Raw genomic sequence first — 20,976 nt, 5'->3', positions numbered from 1 at the left:
ATGGACTCCATGCAGTAGCACAATACTGTAAACATAAATTATTGAGGGTTGACTATGAAATCATCTTAGTAATAAGGCAACGTTGCACAAATACCTGTACTTTCATCTAAACATATTGAGTACATGTGCACCGGTACTTCTCGGATGCTGGTGATTTTCTTGTTGAAGCCACTTATTAAAATGACGTCGATGGACGCCAAACTTGCTGACAAACGCACTATCACCATGGAAACAGTCTAAAGCATCTAACTTAAAATGCACAGGATATGAAGGTCTTCGTAGCTTGCATTCTCCGACCAGCCCTCGGTACAAGTCCAACATATGATGCAAGCCACCAAATTCTGGAGGTGCAGCATACGTTCCCAGGGGAGGCGGTTGTGACATCACGAAGGGTGGGGGGGTCACTGCTTGCTCCCTATTCGAATGGTAAAGCACTGATCCTGTAGTAAGGTCCTGCCTACTTTTATCTACTGAACTTGTAACTTCTGGGTGGCTCTTTTCTTCAATAGTGTCCCTAGACTGTCGCTCCACTTTTACAAGGCAAAGAGCAGTTTCTTGGACGTCTGATTGTGAAACAGGGTACATTTTGTCTACACTGGAAGTTACATCAGTGTTCTGGTAGGAAATCTCTTTGTGCTGCAACACTCCGGAGTCTGTGGCTCGTTTCTTGAACTGTGGCACTTCTATAACAGGCTCTGCTTTTCTTTTCTTGTTAGACAAGTCCCAACATTGGTCTTCCACGTTCTGCTGTTGTTGCTGCTGGTTGCAACCTACCTTTGGCTCATTTTCCTCTGTTCGTTTCCCTTCTTCTGAGTCCAACCACCTTCCCAACCTCTGCCTGTATAATCCACCACGAAACGCCGCCTCTCCTCGGAGCTCCAGTTCTTGTCCCAACCACTTCTGAACTTGCCGACGGTTAATTCCAAATTTTCTTGCCGTTGCTCTCTGATTTCCGTGACAAGATCTGTCGGAATGGAATGCATTCAGAACTTCTAATTTGAACTGAAGAGAAAATGAGCGTCTTTTACTAAGAGTGGCACAAGTGAAGTCCAATGCTTGCTCGGTTTCCACGGTTTGTACGTTAACTTCGTCCATATCGTCTTCTTCTGATACGTCTTCTTCTTTTATCGCTACTTCCTCTTCGGGTTTTGAAACCTCAACCCTAACACTAGGGAATAAACTGACTCTCACCCCTTTCTGCTCGGTGTGAGGCTCGGACACTTCGACTTTGATACGAGGGAACAGAGTCACTCGTGTGGGATGATTCCTCTTCTGAGCATTGCGTTGGCACGTTGCCTGCCGACTTTCCCCAGCTCCGTCGTCGCGCTGTCTGGCAGGATCGGCAGAGAGGTTCAAGGCCGTCAGCTCGGGAACCGCTGCAACAGGAGCAACTTCCACAGCCGTGCGTAAGGAGGACTCCACTTGAAGCCATTTCTGGATCTGACGCCTGTGTATCCCGTACTTCCTGGCAGTGGCTCGCTGATTGCCCCTACAATCAGCGTCTTTTCGATACGAATCCAAGACTTGTAGCTTAAATTGCGGGGCGAATATCCGCCTAGAACCCATGGTTCTGCCTTCACCGCTACACCGACCTGCACGAACCGATGACTTCTTCTCATCTGATTCCTTACACCGGGAATGATCACTCCAGTCCAGCCCTGGGGCCATAGCACTGAAGAAATTGATTGCGGCGCAGTCATACAACTAAACCAGCAGCGGTGATTTCAACACTCAACTAACGAGCTCTCTCCTTCTTGCGACTTGCCGCTAGCGTTCCCTTCCCCCCCACCGGAACCCATTCTTGGCTAGATAAAGCATCGGGCGCCCTCCCCTCTCCCCCTGAGACCACACGGTTGTCTGTCCTGCCAGCCGAGCGGGAAGCATCCTACAACTGGCGCCATTTTGTTGCATCGAACCTACCTACCTATGAGAAATATCTGTACCAAACCACTCACATCACGAGACCTTTACACGTAAAAACACCACAGTTTCTTACATTTTACGTCACATTTACACTTAACAATAACAATTACTACACTTAATTAACACACTTAAATATCCCCACTGTTATTATTTCTTGATATCTTAAAATAAAACTTTAATACAGACAACTCAATTTTTCATACCACCAGAACTGTCATGGCTGCGGTCCATCGAAAGACTAGGGGGAAAAAAAAAGGAACAGGTTTAAAACACCACGTTGCCAAGTTTCTCAGAATAAAATTAATCATCGAAACTGTATTAACCGTCTTGATTCTTATTTATAATATCACCTCTATACATGGCATATTATATTAACAATAGACACATCCTTTAAATTCCGGTGAAATGATACAATAAAGGATTAACTATCAGAACTCAAGTAGGCGAGGCAGTTTCCTTTGGCCTTGAAACGCCGACAACAGCTGGCCAGACATGTGGCAATGATACATCCTACTCGCTTTGACCAGCCCAGACAGGGTGACGCCAAGCTCGTTCTACTCAAGAAACTGGCGCGCGCAAATTCTCATGAAGTAATATTCAACTACGGAACGTTATAAACAGAAACAACACACGCACATGCTCAATACAGTAGCAAATAACATTACCTAACGCAGAATCTCATCGTCAGATAAACAAATACACGCATATTAACGAAAATGATTAATTAAGACTCTGTTAATAATTAAAAGGCAGGTACAAACATGGGCGTGATTTCAATGGATGACAAAGTTCATAGATAGTGAAGAAACGAGATCAATGTTCATCGTAGTTTGTAATTCTGACATGTACAATATTTGGTAGTAAGGGAATTTTACGAAAAATGACGAATTTTATCCAGAATCAAATAATTTATTCACATACTAAACATCTATATATATAATTTGAACTGGTAATGGAAATTACGGGAAAACGGCTGAACGGATTTTAATAAATGACCCCTCATTTTGAAGCCTGGAACTCAAAGTTTTTCAGAAAAATAGTAGTTTTCAGTGAAATGTCAATTTTTCAACATAATTTTCCTATTTTCCAAAATCCATCTGTCATCAGTTTTGAGAACTAGCTAAACTAGCTAATTGCATTTCAGAATAAAACAAAACACACACTACAGTAAACAATATTACACGAAGGCCATGATCTGCAAGAATGCTGACATATTTAGAGCTCAAATTAAATTGGTTATTAAAAACTTAATTTACTAAAAATAATTTACAGGTTCGTTTCTGTGGTGTGTAATTTTCTGAGTACAGCTGTGTATTGGATATTAAAAACTTCAAAACTTGAGGTGGTTTGATGACATTAGTTACCATTAGAAATGAAATATTATTGTAGTTAATGCTATGATGTCACTACTAGCTATCTCAAATTAATTATAATTGACTGAATTAAATTAGCTCATAAATTAAGTTACTACTTTACCTTATAGGTTTATCTAAATTTAAATAAATATGTAGTCTACTAGTCGTTAACTTAACTGAAGAATATTGCTGGAGAACCTTTTAAGTGTAGTGTAAATATTCGTAATTTAAATATGTATTGTATTGATTAAGGCTGGTTGAGTGGAAGAGAAGGCCTTATGGCCTTAACTCTGCCAGCGAAAATAAAACATTATTATTTTTTTTCCATTAATTATACATATTAATGCTATATCGATGATATGAAAGTGAAATGTTTTGGGGTTATATAAGTAGATTTAGATAATATCTTAAATTAGATCTTCATTTCTGTAATTTACTGAGTGGCGGCTATATATAGTATATGTTACTGAAAACTATAAAACTTACGTAAGATAATAATATTATTAAAATCAAATATTTTTATAGTTATAATCAAGTGGGGTTGGGTCTTTTTCATATATTTAATGGCGGTGTGGTGTAGATATTTATATGCGTTGTTCTCTTCAGTATTGGGTCGAGAGAGAGTATCTTTCATTATTATGGAAGCAAATAACTTTCAGAATGTCTGGTATTCTTCATTGAAAATAAATCTGGAAAATGTTTATTTGAACGTCTAATGAACTCAGTTTGCAACATTTGCTGCACAAGCCACTAGTAACGTATATATTCCTTTTCGAACAGGGACTTCTGATACTAATACGCATATAATAAAACATTATGTTTAATGAGATTCATAAAATATTGTCACATATCGCAAGCCTGAACTCTTCTCTGTACTATTCTTTACGTTCGTAATAAGTTAGCAAACTAGATTATCAAAAATTAGGTGTACCGCCAATCTATGATATGAAGGCATCTCATTCCAGTTTTCTACCTCCCAGTATGGTGGGATTGTTCAAGTTTTCTTATTTTGCGCCGCAAAGTTGGTGAGGCCCATCACCCGGTCAATGAACTCATATAAGTCGTTGCATAAAAACCTGGCCACGGCACAATTTGTCCCTTCCGTCATAGGCGTATACAGTAGCTAAAACACAAAGGGGATCCTTCGTTACGATCATCTTTCACATACATTTGACAGAAATAAATTTTGATGCATGAATCTATGTGATCTATTTAACCTGAATGTAATTACGCCATCCTCAGTATTCAAGAAATGGAAAACGCTAACAATAAATGAAATATTGTTAATTGCAAAAAAAAAAAAAAAAAAAAAAAAAAAAAACACAGATTAAATTAATGTGCCATTGACATAGTTTACCAGTACACTTTTATACCGTTTTTCGACGACTCCAGGAGGAGTGGCGGGGTCAAGATTAATTACATTTAAACTTCATGTTAATTATTATTATTACTTTTTTCAGTTTTGATATTTTATTTCATAATAATTAATAAAAAAAATATATGTAATTATTGTCGTGATGCCGATATATTAAAAATATGGAAATAAAAGATGATACATCAACTCCAAATAACAAAAGAACAACAATAACATTTAAGAAATGAAACGTTAATTTCAATATATTATTAAACAAATTACCATCGCAAGAGCGAAATAAAGAAGTTACTAAAATATAACATTAGTATTTTTAAATAGAAATAATAATAATAATAATAATAATAATAATAATAATAATAATACCACAGTCTAGCATATATAATCACGAAGCTTGAGTTGATGAGGATACTAGAAACAATAGACTGTGCAGGTACTATTTCGCATTGTCTGTGATGAGGAGATAGCAGCGATCCTAGTAGTTGGCAACTATATATGGATGCATAATTCCTACGTATTGAGCTTCGTGACTATAATACTAGACTGTGATAATACTTCATTTCAAATGTGAGTATAGAATAAACCTTAATGGGTGCCAAATAAACGTGACGAACAATGTAAAACATTGGAAAAATATTCGTCCTAGGTACAAGAATGATCATTTGGAGATCTCATTATAGCTTACATAAAATTAGAATTAATGAAAAACGTTGTAAGGAACTGCATAACATGTAAGCTGATTTCCCCCCCCCCCCCGATATTGACCTGAATGTCGGCTGGTTCATTTCAGAACATCCTACTGTGCCCAAGAATCCAGATGGAATGTACTTTGATATTTAATGTATAAAGTTTCCATTCTCTTTATATACTTGGCGTACCCAAAGCAGATGTATACAGGAATTAGATATTAATGTCTCTGCATCATCTGTTTAGGTTTTACTTACTTAGTGTCGCTTCTGGAGCCATTTGTAAACATTGTGGACAGGAACTAGTTCTTCTCTGTCAGGAATAATATAATCGTATGAACAAATGCATGGATATATTTTTTTTCCTAAGCCGCAAATATTGGCGTATTTGCCGTTTGCACCTCTGCCCAATTTATTCCGGTGATAGCTAGACCCAGGAAGTTCATGCCCTAAACATCTACTAATTATGCATGCAAGTATATCTATAAAGACCTTAAAATATGCCAATGAATATGCACTAATGAAATCCTATATTTCTTCGTATAACAAATAAATACTTACTTACGTACAAATGGCTTTTAAGGAACCCGCAGGTTCATTGCTGCCCTCACATAAGCCCGCTATCGGTCCTTATCCTGTGCAAGATTAATCCACTCTCTATCATCATATCCCACCTCCCTCAAATCCATTTTAATATTATCCTCCCATCTACGTCTCGGCCTCCCCAAAGGTCTTTTTCCCTCCGGTCTCCCAACTAACACTCTATATTAGATTATATAATTCCACTGCCGCTGTAATTATATTTTAGATCCTATTTTATTTTACTTATTTATTTTTATTATTATCATTATTTTTTATTTTAATATTATATCTGAACTGCGACCGAGCACGAGCGCTGCTCATTCGGTCTCAAATTTTGTTAATACTACTGTATCTTCTTTTAATATTGCTTGTATTATTTTATTTCTATTTCTCTTGTTTGTTTTGTAATTATATTCTTTATTCTGTATATTTAAATTTAAATAAATAAATAAAATTAAATTAAATTAAATATGCATTTCTGGATTCGCCCATACGTGCTACATGTCCTGTCCATCTCAAACGTCTGAATTTAATGCCCCTAATCATGTGAGGTGAAGAATACAATGCATGCAGTTCTGCGTTGTGTAACTTTCGCCATTGTCCTGTAACTTCATCCCTCTTAGCCCCAAATATTTTTCTAAACATCTTATTCTCAAACACCATTAATCTCTGTTCCTCTCTTGAAGTGAGAGTCCAAGTTTCACAATCATACAGAACCAAATAAATACATAATAATATCTCATCAAAAGAAGAATAGCAATGGCAAGGAAAGAATTTAATAGAAAAAGAAGCATCTTCTTGCGGATCTCTGGAGAACGAACTAAGAGACTAGTGCTTTGTGTGGAGTGTAGCACTGTATGTGGCAGAAACATGGACATTACGACGAAGTGAAGAGAAGCGACTAGAAGCATTTCAAATGTATGTAGAAGGATGGAGCATGTATTGTATTGTATTTATTAACATTCCATGGTATTCGTACATTGCTTCGCAGCTAGAATATGGAACAAGCGAAAAACAGAAGTGGACAGTGAAGTGAAGTGAAGTGGACTGACAGAATAAGAAACGAAGCTGTGTTGGAAAGAGTGAATGAAGAAAGAATGAACCTGAAACTGATCAGGAAGAGGAAAAGGATTTAGTTGGTTCACTGGCTGAGAAGAAACTGCCTACTGAAGAATGCACTGTAAGGAATGGTGAACGGGAGAAGAGTTCGAGGCAGAAGAAGATATCAGCTGATAGACGACATTAAGATATGTGGACCATATGAAGAGACAAAGAGGGAGGCTGACAATAGGAAAGACTGGAGAATGCTAGGTTTGCAGTGAAAGACCTGCCCTTGAATGAAGGAATGAATGAATAATTGAGGTTCTGGCTGATATGTACATCTATTACCAGGCAGTACATCTCACTTGATATGTGTCAGAGGTCCACCTGGTTGGCGAGTTGGTATAGCGCTGGCCTTCTATGCCCGAGGTTGCGGGTTCGATACTGGGCCAGGTCGATGGCATTTAAGTGTGCTTAAATGCGACAGGCTCATGTCAGTAGATTTACTGGCATGTAAAAGAACTCCTGCGGGACAAAATTCCGGCACATCCGGCGACACTGATATAACCTCTGCAGTTGCGAGCGTCGTTAAGGGAAGAGGATGGTATTTTTTGGTGAAAAATGAGTAAATTTTCAAAAAACAATTTTTTTCCTTAAAATACTCTGTGATGTGTGTAGAATACATTGTATAATTTTTTGTGGGTATTTGTGCTCTTATCAGTTGTTGAGACACCATTTTTAAACTTCCTGCGCTCTGGATTTTTAAATCACACCGCCCTTTTGTTCGTTGTTTCCGGAACTTCATTTTTTTTTTCAAAACCAAATTTTTCTTTAAAATACTCTGTGATGTGTGTGGAATACATTGTATAATATTGTGTGGGTATTTGTGCTTTTATTGGATGTTGAGACGCCATTTTTCAAGTTCCTGCGCTCTGGATTATTAAATCACACCCCCTTTGATTGCTGTTTCTGGAACTTTACTTTTTTCGCTACATAGCCAGACAAAAATCGATATAATTTTTGAACTATTAAAGATATATGAATGAAATTTAGAATACACATTCTCTAGACTACTAGGAAACTTTTCTCTGTAACGGAATTTCCCTAATTGATTTCATTTTAAAAATAAGTATCTCTGTTTGCAAGAAAGAAAATAAAAAAAATATTATTACATTTTAATTGTTTATTTTACAAATGTAGGAACTAATATCAAATTTCTGTTACAGATAGTTTGTAAAGCGTGCTTTTACAAATAAATTGTAACATAGTGTTTGAATTTATCTTTAAAAATGGCTTAGATATATCGAGTTTAGTAAAATCCTGCATTGGGTACATTTTTTTTTTTTCAAATCTGTCTCCCAAATAATTTATTCAAAATATTTATATTTTGTTGAGTTGCTATAGCCATGAGCTCTCTACATACAAAAAATTAATATTTTACACCAAATAAGAAAAAAGTTTTAAAAATTACTATCCTCTCCCCTTAAATAAAACATAACATAACATAACAACATTTGTGTCAGAGATAGAATAATTGTTTGTATAGGCCTACATCTTAAGTCTGATTAGTGTAATATGGTACCAGTCAGCGATGAATGCAATAGAGAAAAGGAACTGGATCACTCTACCCCATTATCTCCTGGCTTAGTTGCTACATGAGTGATGCCTTATTGGTGTCACTTATGAGGTTCCAACGTGTCTTCGGACAGTTACTAAAACATAATAATAATAATAATAATAATAATAATAATAATAATAATAATAATAATAATCAGTAATTGTAATAACATTATGGGTCAAACTAGATGAGATTAAATTTGTATTTCGTCGGTTTACAAGCAAAATACATTAAGTCAAAAATATTACTTCTGCGAAAAAGAAGTATAAATGTACAGTAGTGGCAAAAAAAACCGGACCGACCCTTGTAGCTGATTTCAGAGCCTTGTTCACTCCAGAGCACGATAGACTGGTAACTAAGACTTTCGTGATTCGAATCCTGCCTGGGAAGGAAACTTTTTTTGTTCCTTATTCAAATTTATTCTCAATACTTTTCGATTGCTATGTTCTGGGAATAAGAAATTAATTAAGTAGTAAAATATCGCTGCAATCGAAAAGTATTGGGAATAAATTTGTATAAGGAACAAAAAAAAGTTTCCTTCCCAGGGAGGATTCGAACCACGAAAGTCTTAGTTATCAGTCTATCGTGCTCTGGAGTGAACAAGGCTCTGAAATCAGCTACAAGGGTCGGTCCGGTTTTTTTGCCACTACCGTATACATAATGTATGTGTATAAACTTAGAATTGGAAAATGAAATACACATAAACAGAAAAAACCTACTAAAAATAATATTTTGAGGATTCAATTTTGTCAACAACTTTCAAACGCCTTTTTCTCAGAAGTAATTAATATTTTTTCACTTAATGTGCTTTTCTTGTAAACCGACGATTTATTGTTGAGAGCAGCACTGTAGTCGCTAGATGTGCCGCGAAACTTTCAATACTTTCCTGGTAAAAGTAATTATAATAATTTCACTTAATACCAGTTTACAAAAATAAAAAATAGAAGATGATTCTTTTATTTTTAAAATCCAAACTATACATTTTTATGCAACATAAACTCACAAGCAAACATTCTGATGGAGGCAGATAAAAAAGTTTTTTTTTTTCTTTCACCATGTTAATAATGCCAAAAGAAGTGCTTATACAAATTCTGGTCACTCGACCGCAATTACGAGAATCGCAAAAAAAAAAAAAAAAAAAAAGTTCGCCAGGGGCCGTTGACAGAAAGAAAACACGATTTCATTGGAAAAATTTATTGAAACAGACACAACAATAATTGTTGATCATAAGATGAAAGAGTAATGGAACGGAGAAAAATTCTCTCCGGCGCCGGGATTTGAACCCGGGTTTTCAACTCTACGTGCTGATGCTTTAACCACTAAGCCACACCGGATACAACTCCGACGCCGGTTAGAATCGTCTCAGATTAAGCTCCAACTCTTGGGTTCCCTCTAGTGGCCGCCCTCTGCACTACGTCATAGATGTCTATGAATGCAGGACCGAAGTCCACATATGTGCTGAGATGCACTCGATATGAGTGACTAGTTGGCCGGGATCCGACGGAATAAGCGCCGTCTTAAATCACGAAGTGATTTACGCATATCATATATATTATTTTAATGTACCGAAGTACATATGATATTTCCATGCAGATATTCTGCGTCATCATACGATGAAAGAGTAATGGGACGGAGAAAAATTCTCTTTCATCGTATGATGACGCAGAATATCTGCATGGAAATATCATATGTACTTCGGTACATTAAAATAATATAAATAATTGTTGAGCTATTTTTTTTTAATATTCCCCACCGGAATTGAGACATTTATCATATTATAATAGAATCGACAGAGAGGTTCAGGCGGCTGTCAAACTCTGGTTTCGATTCCAGGCGGCTGACACAAGGATGCAAAAATTGATTCCATGGTATGACAAATATCTCATTTTCAGTGCGGGATATGTTGACAAATAGCGCAACAGTTGCTGTATCTGTTTCAATAAATCTTTCCATGCAATTGTGCTTTTTTTCTGTAAACGGCCCCATTGCAAATCACTTTCTGGACGGCCTCGTAATTGCGGTCGAGTGGCCAAAATTTGCATAAGCACTTCTTTTGACATTATTAACATGGTGGAAGAAAAAAAAATAACTTTATCTGCTCCCATCAGAATGTTTGCTTGTCAGCTTTTTGAGCTTAAACACGAAAATTTTCCGCAATAATATAAATATCATGAAATATAAAAAAAATGCCGAGACATGCAAATACAGGGACATCATTTTATTTTTACTTCAATTTTTATTGTACCTGAGTTTTTTAATGTACTTCACTCCCACCCCTTCTACTAATGAAGTTCCAACTGTCCTCCACACAGAACCAAGGCCGCATAAAGTAAACAGCACTGAGTTAGTGAATATAGTACGTTCCAGAAATATGTTCACATGTTCCAGTGACGAAAAAGGCTTTCAATACTGAATCATATTTTCGCACAGGTACTGTCAGTTTGCCTACGTCGCATCCCGATTTCCCCCACCTGCTTCTGCTCGCCCCTCTGTACAAGTTGGGCTGTCTTAGCTCTTTTCTGAAAACATTAATTTCTGTTAGGAAATGGACGTTTACGTAATATTATACAACTGTTTAAAATAACTTAAATAAAAGGGCCTCGTTAAGTAATTAACTGTCACGTGATTCCCCCCCCCCTTTCTACGACCCAGCGACATAACCACTTGGACGGACAGTAGATAGCATTCTGAGTAATTTTATCTGTGCGGGTCGGGCAGAAGTGAAGATTTAATTTACAGTACATAAGGTACTCTTTTATAGAGTTGGTACAGAATTATTTCAACATGAGTTACTAGTACGAAGAACGAAACTGGCAATTGGAATTAGATGCAATAGTCTATAGTGCGATGATATGCACAAAAGAACTGAAGCCTGTATCGAAATGAACGGCCACCATTTTCAAAAATGTGTTTAAATATTCATACAGTGAAACCTGTTCAAGGCGGAAGTGACATGGTCCTAATTTTTATTCCGTTGTGGACAGGTTTCCGTATTATTCAGGTGTTACATTATAATGGAATATTTTATCATTTGTATACATAGAAACAAAATGGCACGCAGCAAACTGCAAGGAGTACAAAATATTCCATTTAACACTACTCATATTAAATCAGCTTTCTGTCGCTCATTACGTTGGTGACTCATCTTGATTAAAATCTCACTTTCTGTGTAAATGTTATCGTAACTCACTCATTAAACACTACTAAAGTTTACCAGTCTCATTCAATTTAATATCTAACACAATATTGTAATATTGTACTGCATATGACTGCACATTATTAATTAATTGGATTAGGAGCCATCCATTAGAAGCCTTGAATTCTGGTTTATCTAATTTCTTTCCCAGTTTAATGGCTTGCTTTGGAGAATAGATCCAGAAATTGGCTTGTTCTTTGAAAGGTCATGAAGAACCCACTCCCACAACAGTTCATTTATTTCCACATAAACAGTTGTTTTCTGGTTTCTTTTACACTATGTCACCAATATTGGTCGCAAGCCACTCACTCATTATGATCTTTATTTTTAAAGTGTCACACCTGAGTTTTCCACAACTGAACTTCAACATTATTTCACATAGGCCTACACGTCTTTTCTAATTTTCCTTTAACTCGATATTTTTTACTTCATCACTTAATGTTAATGCCACATTTTACGCAACTTTTTTCTTTTTTATCAGGAAATCACTACACTTGTGTATACGGGTGTGAAGCATTGAAAATATTTCAAGGGACTCGTCTGCCTAGTCAACAGGGTAATAAAATAATTTATGATCGACAGACCAACACACCCTCACCCCTCTAAAATTTTGCAAAGAAAACTTGTTTTTATCTTACAGACCTACATATTTCGTATATTCCTTGAAATTGCACGCTGTTTCAAAATATGGTTTACATTAAAGCAGTGTGTCCAAAATATTATTTCCGTTTTGAACAGAAGCAGGTAGTTTCCGTTTCCGCGTTGGACAGTTTCCATTTTATTCACGAAAAATTACACATAATACATACGAATTTCGCCGGGACCAATAAATTGTTCCGAAATAGAAAGGATTCCGAATTATTCAGGTTCCGATTTGAACAAGTTTCACTGTATTATGATTATTTTTCAATTTAACTTCATTGTCTATATTGTACGCTAATGTGCTGTAGACAGTATAATATACACTGCATAATGAATTCGTCCGAATGGATAGCTCAGTTCGTGAGTAAAAACACTTATTCTTAATATAGTACTGCATTCTGATTAAACAAAAACCTAATGAAAACTATCAAACTCAAAATCGCGATATTTCCTAGTTTACGTAAATGGATGAACTACTTTTCTTCCTCCTATACCTACTAGAGTGATTTGTTTGTGTTTTAAGCCAGTATCATCGAACTCCAGTCGTGAAAGGGGGTAGCAAACTATGTTTCCGGTTCTCTAAAGGTATAACCGGGTTAATATTAAAAATGTTAGTAAAAATAAAATGATGTCCCTGTATATGCAACATAAAATTTGGTTTGATGCATAAATGTTGATGATTCGTGAAGATAATCAATCAGGAATTAATTACAGTCAATGGAAAAATATATGCAAATGCATGAACTTCCTGGCTCCAGTAATTACGATGAAGAATCCTGTTCTCAGGTTGGGCCGTCCATTAAGTCGGATTCTGTTACCCTGGATGTCAGGATGACATGACATGCCTACCAGGACGGATGAAGATGAAGTTAATAATGACTAGGGAGCGGATTTTTATGTGCTAAAAAATTTAAATATATTTATTTTTTATGTGCTAAAAAGTACGAAAATATTTCCTAAAAATATTTTTTTTTTAATATGACAAAAATACCTTACTTAGCTTGAAAAAACAATGTTACTAGGTACTCACCAACCACACTTGAGTGCTAGTATTTGGCCGAGAATTGCAGTGAACAACAAAGGTCATCTCCAAATTCTCCATTGCAAATACATGCCGATTATCTCTGAACGACTTATACTGTATAAACATCTTTCCACATCACAGGACGTCAGACGTTCATATTTAAAGAGAGGAATGTCACAAACACAAACACCGTCAATTTCACCTACAGGCACATCCTCCAATACTTGAGCAACTTTACACATTTTTTTATATCCACTGTTTTTCCCAAACACATTCTGGAATTTGTGCTTCTGAACCTGATAGCGAGTCTAGTTTAATTTCCACGGCACGTACCTCTCTTTTTCAGACAACAGGTTTCTGCATGTTTCGAGTTTTTTAGATTTGCTAATAGGAAAGCCAAATCGTTTTTTAAACAACCATCTTTCAGTATATCTTGAAGGATACCGATTGACGAAGCCCGATAACAGGGAATCACAACAAGATAATATTTGCCCTACTTGATAGACATGAGCGAGAGGCGAGAGATTTGTTTAAATTAAGTAATGTTCATACCCGAGCTCTTATCTGTTGTGATTCACAAACAAAGCGTGGAATGAAATCATCTTCAGCAACAATAAATATTCCTAATCATGTGTTACAAGATCTCTCCTCCTTGTCCATGTTAATTTATTCTCTAATAATAACACTGATATGCTGCCTAGCAGTTCTCAGAACTTGAGGCGATACTTTTACAAAAATGGATCACGGATACACCACACAGCGCTTAGAAACTCGAAGCAACCAAGAATTCTTAAAAAGATAACGTACTTCTGAGTGATATAATTGATACAGTTTTAAAATATTTAAAAGTTCTTGTAAAAATTATTTAAATAAAAAAAAACTCCAAGATTTAATGTGTTTATAACAGATTTCCTGAAAATGTGTATTTACATAATTTTTTTTGCGAAAATATGTTTTTATGTGAAATAAAATTCGGGTTTTAAACTTTAAACTTCATGTCCGGAATTTTTAACTTTGTTAATTGTGTTTGTCACACGCAAAAATAATATTTAATTACATAGGAATCCGCTCCTTAATAATGACGAGGAACTGAGTCTGTGTTCTGACGCCGAAAGTTACCCAGCCCACCCCTACATGCCTCAGTAGAAGTGAACGATCATCGAACCAGTGTGGTTAGTTTGATGATCGCCCCCTGCCCTCATAGCTGGCTTCCAAAACAGGATTCCGCTACTCACTGCAGCTTCCAAATTCCTCACGAAGTTGGACGTCCCTCATGAGTCATGCGGACTCGAACCCAGCGCTGATCGAAGGCAAGACACTCCAGACTGCTTGACTACTGCACGGAATGATGTAACACAAGGCCAGCGTCAAACTCAACGTTGCGACGCGTAAATTACGTAGCGACTGGCTGATAACGCCACATTACCAACTCGGCGTAGCTACAGTCAGTTCAATTCATTTTTGCTATAAAGCGGTCATAACGGACTCTATAAAAATTACCTGCATTTGCGTAGATATACCAGAAAATAAGAGAGAAGAATACTGAATTCGTCATTTTCATGGGAAGACACGATTGCCAAGTTCCATACCTGTGTGAAGAATTAAATAAATGCAGCGATAATATGCACTCATTCACTAATTTATTTACTTCAAGTATTTCATACATGCATTTATTTATTTTTTAACTTTATTTATTTAATCGTTTCTTCATTCATTCACTTATTTGTATAGTAACTTTCTTTATTTATTTATTCCCTTATTCGTTCGTTCATTGATTCATTTAGTGACTTTATTTATTTATTTATTTACTTATTTATTCGTCCGCTCGTCCATTCGTTCATTCATGAAATGAACTTCATTTTTTATTTATTTATTCGTTTGTTTTTTTCATTCATTAATTTAGTAACTTTTTTTATTTTACTTATTTATTTGTTCGTTCGTCCATTTATTTATTTACTTTTTTTATTCGTTCATTCATTTACTTAGTAACTTTATTTATTTCTTTACCTATTTATTCGTTTCTTCATTCATTAATTTAATAACTTTATTTAATTATTTACTTAGTGACTTTATTTACTTATTTCTTTGTTTGTTCGTTCATTTATGTATTTACTTCTTTATTCGTTCATTCATTCATTCATTCATTCATTCACTTACTTAGTAACTTTATTTATTTATTTGTTCGTTAATTTATTTATTTACTTCTTTATTCGTTCATTCATTCATTTACTTATTTAGTAACTTTATTTATTTATTTGTTCGTTCATTTATTTATTTACTTCTTTATTCGTTCATTCATTCATTTACTTATTTAGTAACTTTATTTATTTATTTATTTGTTCGTTCATTTATTTATTTACTTCTTTATTCGTTCATTCATTCATTTACTTATTTAGTAACTTTATTTATTTACTTATTTATTTTTTGTTTGTTCGTTCATTTATTTATTTACTTCTTTATTCGTTCAGTCATTCATTTACTTATTTAGTAACTTTATTTATTTATTTGTTCGTTCATTTATTTATTTACTTCTTTATTCGTTCATTCATTCATTTACTTATTTAGTAACTTTATTTATTTATTTGTTCGTTCATTTATTTATTTACTTCTTTATTCGTTCAGTCATTCATTTACTTACTTAGTAACTTTATTTATTTATTTGTTCGTTCATTTATTTATTTACTTCTTTATTCGTTCATTCATTCATTTACTTATTTAGTAACTTTATTTATTTACTTATTTATTTTTTGTTTGTTCGTTCATTTATTTATTTACTTCTTTATTCGTTCAGTCATTCATTTACTTATTTAGTAACTTTATTTATTTATTTGTTCGTTCATTTATTTATTTACTTCTTTATTCGTTCATTCATTCATTTACTTATTTAGTAACTTTATTTATTTATTTGTTCGTTCATTTATTTATTTACTTCTTTATTCGTTCATTCATTCATTTACTTATTTAGTAACTTTATTTATTTATTTGTTCGTTCATTTATTTATTTACTTCTTTATTCGTTCATTCATTCATTTACTTATTTAGTAACTTTATTTATTTACTTATTTATTTTTTGTTTGTTCGTTCATTTATTTATTTACTTCTTTATTCGTTCATTCATTCATTTACTTATTTAGTAACTTTATTTATTTATTTGTTCGTTCATTTATTTATTTACTTCTTTATTCGTTCATTCATTCATTTACTTATTTAGTAACTTTATTTATTTATTTGTTCGTTCATTTATTTATTTACTTCTTTATTCGTTCATTCATTCATTTACTTATTTAGTAACTTTATTTATTTACTTATTTATTTTTTGTTTGTTCGTTCATTTATTTATTTACTTCTTTATTCGTTCAGTCATTCATTTACTTACTTAGTAACTTTATTTATTTATTTGTTCGTTCATTTATTTATTTACTTCTTTATTCGTTCATCCATTTACTTACTTAGTTACTTTATTAATTTTTTTACTTATTTATTCGTTTATTCGCTTTTTCGTTCATTAATTTAGTAACAATATTTATTTATTTACTTATTTATTTGTTCGTTCATTCATTTATTTAATTAGTAACTTTATTTATTTACTTATTTATTTCTTTGTTCGTTCGTTCATGTATTTATTTACTTCTTTATTCGTTCATTCATTCATTTATTTACTTAATAACTTTATTTATTTACTTTTTTATTTGTTTGTTTGTTCGTTCGTTTACTTATTTATTTATTTATTTATTTACTTATACTTTATTTGTTTGTTCGTTCATTCATCTATTTATTTACTTCTTTATTCGTTGATTCATTTATTTACTTGGTAACTTTATCTATTCCTTTACTTATTTATTAGCAGGGAAAGGATTTATATGTAAATACATATTTACTTATAAAGCTAATATAATTTATATTTTGCATTATCTTTATGTTTCACAATGTGTAGGGTTGAAAAATCCTACTTTTATTTTCCATATTTTTCCATATTTTAGAGTTTAGTACATATTTTCGTTAATTTCCATATATTTTCCATATTTCATATAAAACAGTCCATATTATATTAGGTTTAACAATAAAACAAAACAAAATTCCATTAACTTTTAAAAATACATTTCAACAATAGAGATTTAAACACATGTTCAGTAATCCCTTTAACATCAGAGTTATTTGAAAATTAGCAGTCCTATCAACAATGGGAAAGTAAGTTACAAAACTGTATTAATTTAATTTAAAATTTTTAACAGACTTCAGTTGTGCAGCTCAACAGTTAAATGCCAGTCAGAGTACACATAGGTTCAGTTTTGTAAATCATACTATAAAGACGGTAAATATGCCAAAAGTACGTCATTCAGTCAATTTAAAATCAAAACTAACAAGTTACATTTCAGAATTTAAAGAAGATGGTTTATCAACTGACAATAAAATATTATTTTGTAATTTGTGTCAGTGTGCAGTATCATCTACACAAAAGTTCCTGGTGCAACAACACATTACAACTAGTAAACATCAGGCCAACAAACAACTAAATTCCAAGCAGAGACAATTGTTTTTAACACAACCAACAACATCGAATGTAAGATCTGAGTTTAACATCGACCTGTGCCGTTCTCTCATCTCTGCTGATATTCCTCTCTACAAACTAAAGAATAAGGTCTTCAGGGAATTCCTTGAAAAATATACTCAACATACAATCCCGGATGAGTCAACACTTAGGAAGACGTATGCTCCATCCATCTACGATGAGACAATACAGAAGATAAGAGATGAAATTAAAGATAGTTCAATTTGGGTTTCCATTGATGAGACTCCCGACAAAGAAGGTAGACTTGTTGGTAATGTAGTTATCGGTTTGTTAAGTGAACAATATTCTGAACGAATTCTTTTACATTGTGATGTTCTAGAAAAGTGCAATAACAAAACTATAGTTAAACTGTTCAACGAAGCTATGGGTATCCTGTGGCCAAAGGCTATTATGTACGATAATGTGTTATTCTTTATTAGCGATGCTGCCCCTTATATGGTCAAAGCTGGACAAGCATTATCTGTTGTATATCCTAAATTGACTCATTTTACTTGTGTGGCGCATGCATTTCATCGTGTGGCAGAAGTGGTCAGAGACAATTTCCCTAAAGTAGATTTGTTGATTTCATCAGTGAAAAAAGTATTTCTCAAAGCTCCCAGTAGAGTTAACGTGTTGAAAGAAATGTACCCTGAAATTCCATTGCCACCAAAGCCAATTTTAACTAGATGGGGTACATGGCTAGAAGCAGTTGAATATTATGCCGAACATATAGACTCTATTAACAATGTTCTCCTTGCATTGGACTCTGAAGATGCAGTCTCAATTGATACTGCGAAAACAGTTACCTGTGACATAAGTGTGAAGAATGACTTAGCTCACATTCAGCATACATTTTCATGCATCATAAAAACGCTCAAAAGTCTCCAAAATAGGCACCTTTCACTATCTGAAAGTTTTGAAATTATAAATAGTACTGTGGAACAACTGAATCGTGGTAGAGGTAAAGTTGCAGATGCAGTAAGAGCTAAGGTGGACACTGTACTTTCAAAAAACCCTGGATATGAAGAACTACAAAAGGTTGTTGCTGTGATGAGTGGTGAATCAACAGTGAAGATTAACTTGGACTTATCCCCAGCAGACATTGTGAAATTGAATTATGTACCAGTTACTTCTTGTGACGTCGAACGCTCTTTTAGTCAGTATAAATCTATCCTCAGAGACAATAGAAGAAGATTCACTTTTCAGCACTTGAAAGAAATGTTTGTAACCTATTGTTATGGTAACAGACAATAAAAATTGTGTTTTGTTGAAACTACATTGGAAGATAAGGTACGTCCATTATATTTTTTGTTTAGTTTGATTAAAATGTACCAATATTTAACGTACATAGTCATTTTTTTTATAATTTTAAGTCCATATTTAATTCCATATTTTGGTAAAAATCCATATTTAATTCCATATTTCGGTAAAAATAACTACATATATATTTACATATTTCATATATTTTTAGTCCATATAAATCCGTTCCCTGTTTATTAGTTTATTCGTTCATCCATTCATTCACTCATTACCTTTATTTATTTACTTGTTTACTTATTTATCTATTTATTTATACGTTCGTTTATTTATTTATTATTTGGCATATCTATCATTGTATGACTTTCTCCGGCATTCCACAAACACACCTCACTATAGATTTCTATGATTAATTTTTCGGTGTCAGACATTTGTAACATTAAACACAAAAATAAGCTCACTGAAGTTAAGTAGTAGTCTGGCAGGCGTCAACTGCAAGCACGTTACAGCGTCAGATACTGACATTATTATTTATAACGTCAACCAAGCGCGGCATAATGCACTTACGTGTATGCGCTACTGAGTTTTATAACGTATACAGTTTTTGTTTGTTTTCAACGAAATGTTGATCAATTATTTCTTTCAGTAAAATTTCTTCTAGTTTCGTGGCTTAAAATGTGGCTTAATAATTGAATAAAGCTAATGAAACTGAGCATTTTTTTATCATTTGTGTTTTGGAATAAAAATGATGTTGAATGTTTATTTTCCTATTAAGATCATGCATAAAAAATTATACTGACTATATTTTTTCAAATTCCGCGCCGTAGTGTCGTCCTCATGGGGGAAGAAATTTAAGTAGCGAAATCCAGTTCCGCGAGCCGGCTTAACGACAGGGAGTATCATCGTGCTAACACACGATACCTCTGTTCTTTTTTTTTTTGGTTGGTTATTTAACGACGCTATATCAACTACTAGGTTATTTAACGTCGATGAGAGTGGTGACAACGAGATGGTATTTGGCGAGATGAGGCCGAGGATTCGCCATAGATTACCTGGCATTCACCTTACGGTTGGAGAAAACCTCGTAAAAAACCCAACCAGGTAATCAGCCCAAGCGGGAATCGAACCCGCGCCCGAGCGTAACTTCAGATCGGCAGGCAAGCGCCTTAACCGACTGAGCCAAGCCAGTGACTACCTCCGTTCTGGTTGGATAATCGTTCATCTCTGCTGAATCATGTAGTCGTGAGGTCAGCAGTCGGTAATGGCCCTTCGTGGGCTGTCGCGCCTGATTAATTTTATTTATTTTATATTTTTCAAGTGACATAAAAATTAAACACATTTCTAGAGACTATAGTGCTTAAAACGTGTCATAAAAATTGCATTGTATTAGGTTTGTTCCAGCAAGATTCAGAACTGTCCGTAACAGCCGGACACACGCGCACATTGCCACTTGCTAAAATAAGCTGTTCCAGCAGCAAGAGTCTATGATTCTGACTTCTGATCCGATGTTCCAGCAACATTTCCCGGCAGTCTCGGGCAATTTCGTATTGCCAGAATAGTTTGCGTATTGTATCATGAATTGTTTATCAGAGACATGCGCAGTAGACTAAATGCTTGAATTTACCCGCGTAATTCCCAATAAACAGACATAAATAAATACAGAGTAGCCTACTATCTGAAATAAAGTAAATTTATAATTTGAGAATATATAAATTGAATCATATCCTTAGT

General features: G+C 34.2%; 1 protein-coding gene across 5 annotated transcripts in view; it reads right to left on the bottom strand.

Moving 5' to 3' along the window:
• LOC138713822 (rab9 effector protein with kelch motifs-like) overlaps nt 1-20,976 on the bottom strand; it is a 133,421-nt gene that overhangs the window by 82,219 nt on the left and 30,226 nt on the right. Inside the window, exon 1 of one of the 5 annotated variants that reach the window (XM_069846263.1) lies at nt 14,675-14,797. The exons of the other annotated variants lie outside the window; for them this stretch is intronic. The gene's annotated coding sequence lies outside the window, so the exon portion shown is untranslated. Of the gene's footprint in view, nt 1-14,674; nt 14,798-20,976 lie in introns of those variants that run through there. 5 annotated transcript variants of the gene reach the window in all.

This window comes from Periplaneta americana, chromosome 14 (genome assembly GCF_040183065.1).
Source record: "Periplaneta americana isolate PAMFEO1 chromosome 14, P.americana_PAMFEO1_priV1, whole genome shotgun sequence".
NCBI classification, from domain to species: Eukaryota; Metazoa; Arthropoda; class Insecta; order Blattodea; family Blattidae; genus Periplaneta; species Periplaneta americana.
The sequence above is the reverse complement of the archived record's forward strand: the minus strand, read 5'-3'. Positions and strand labels throughout refer to the sequence as shown.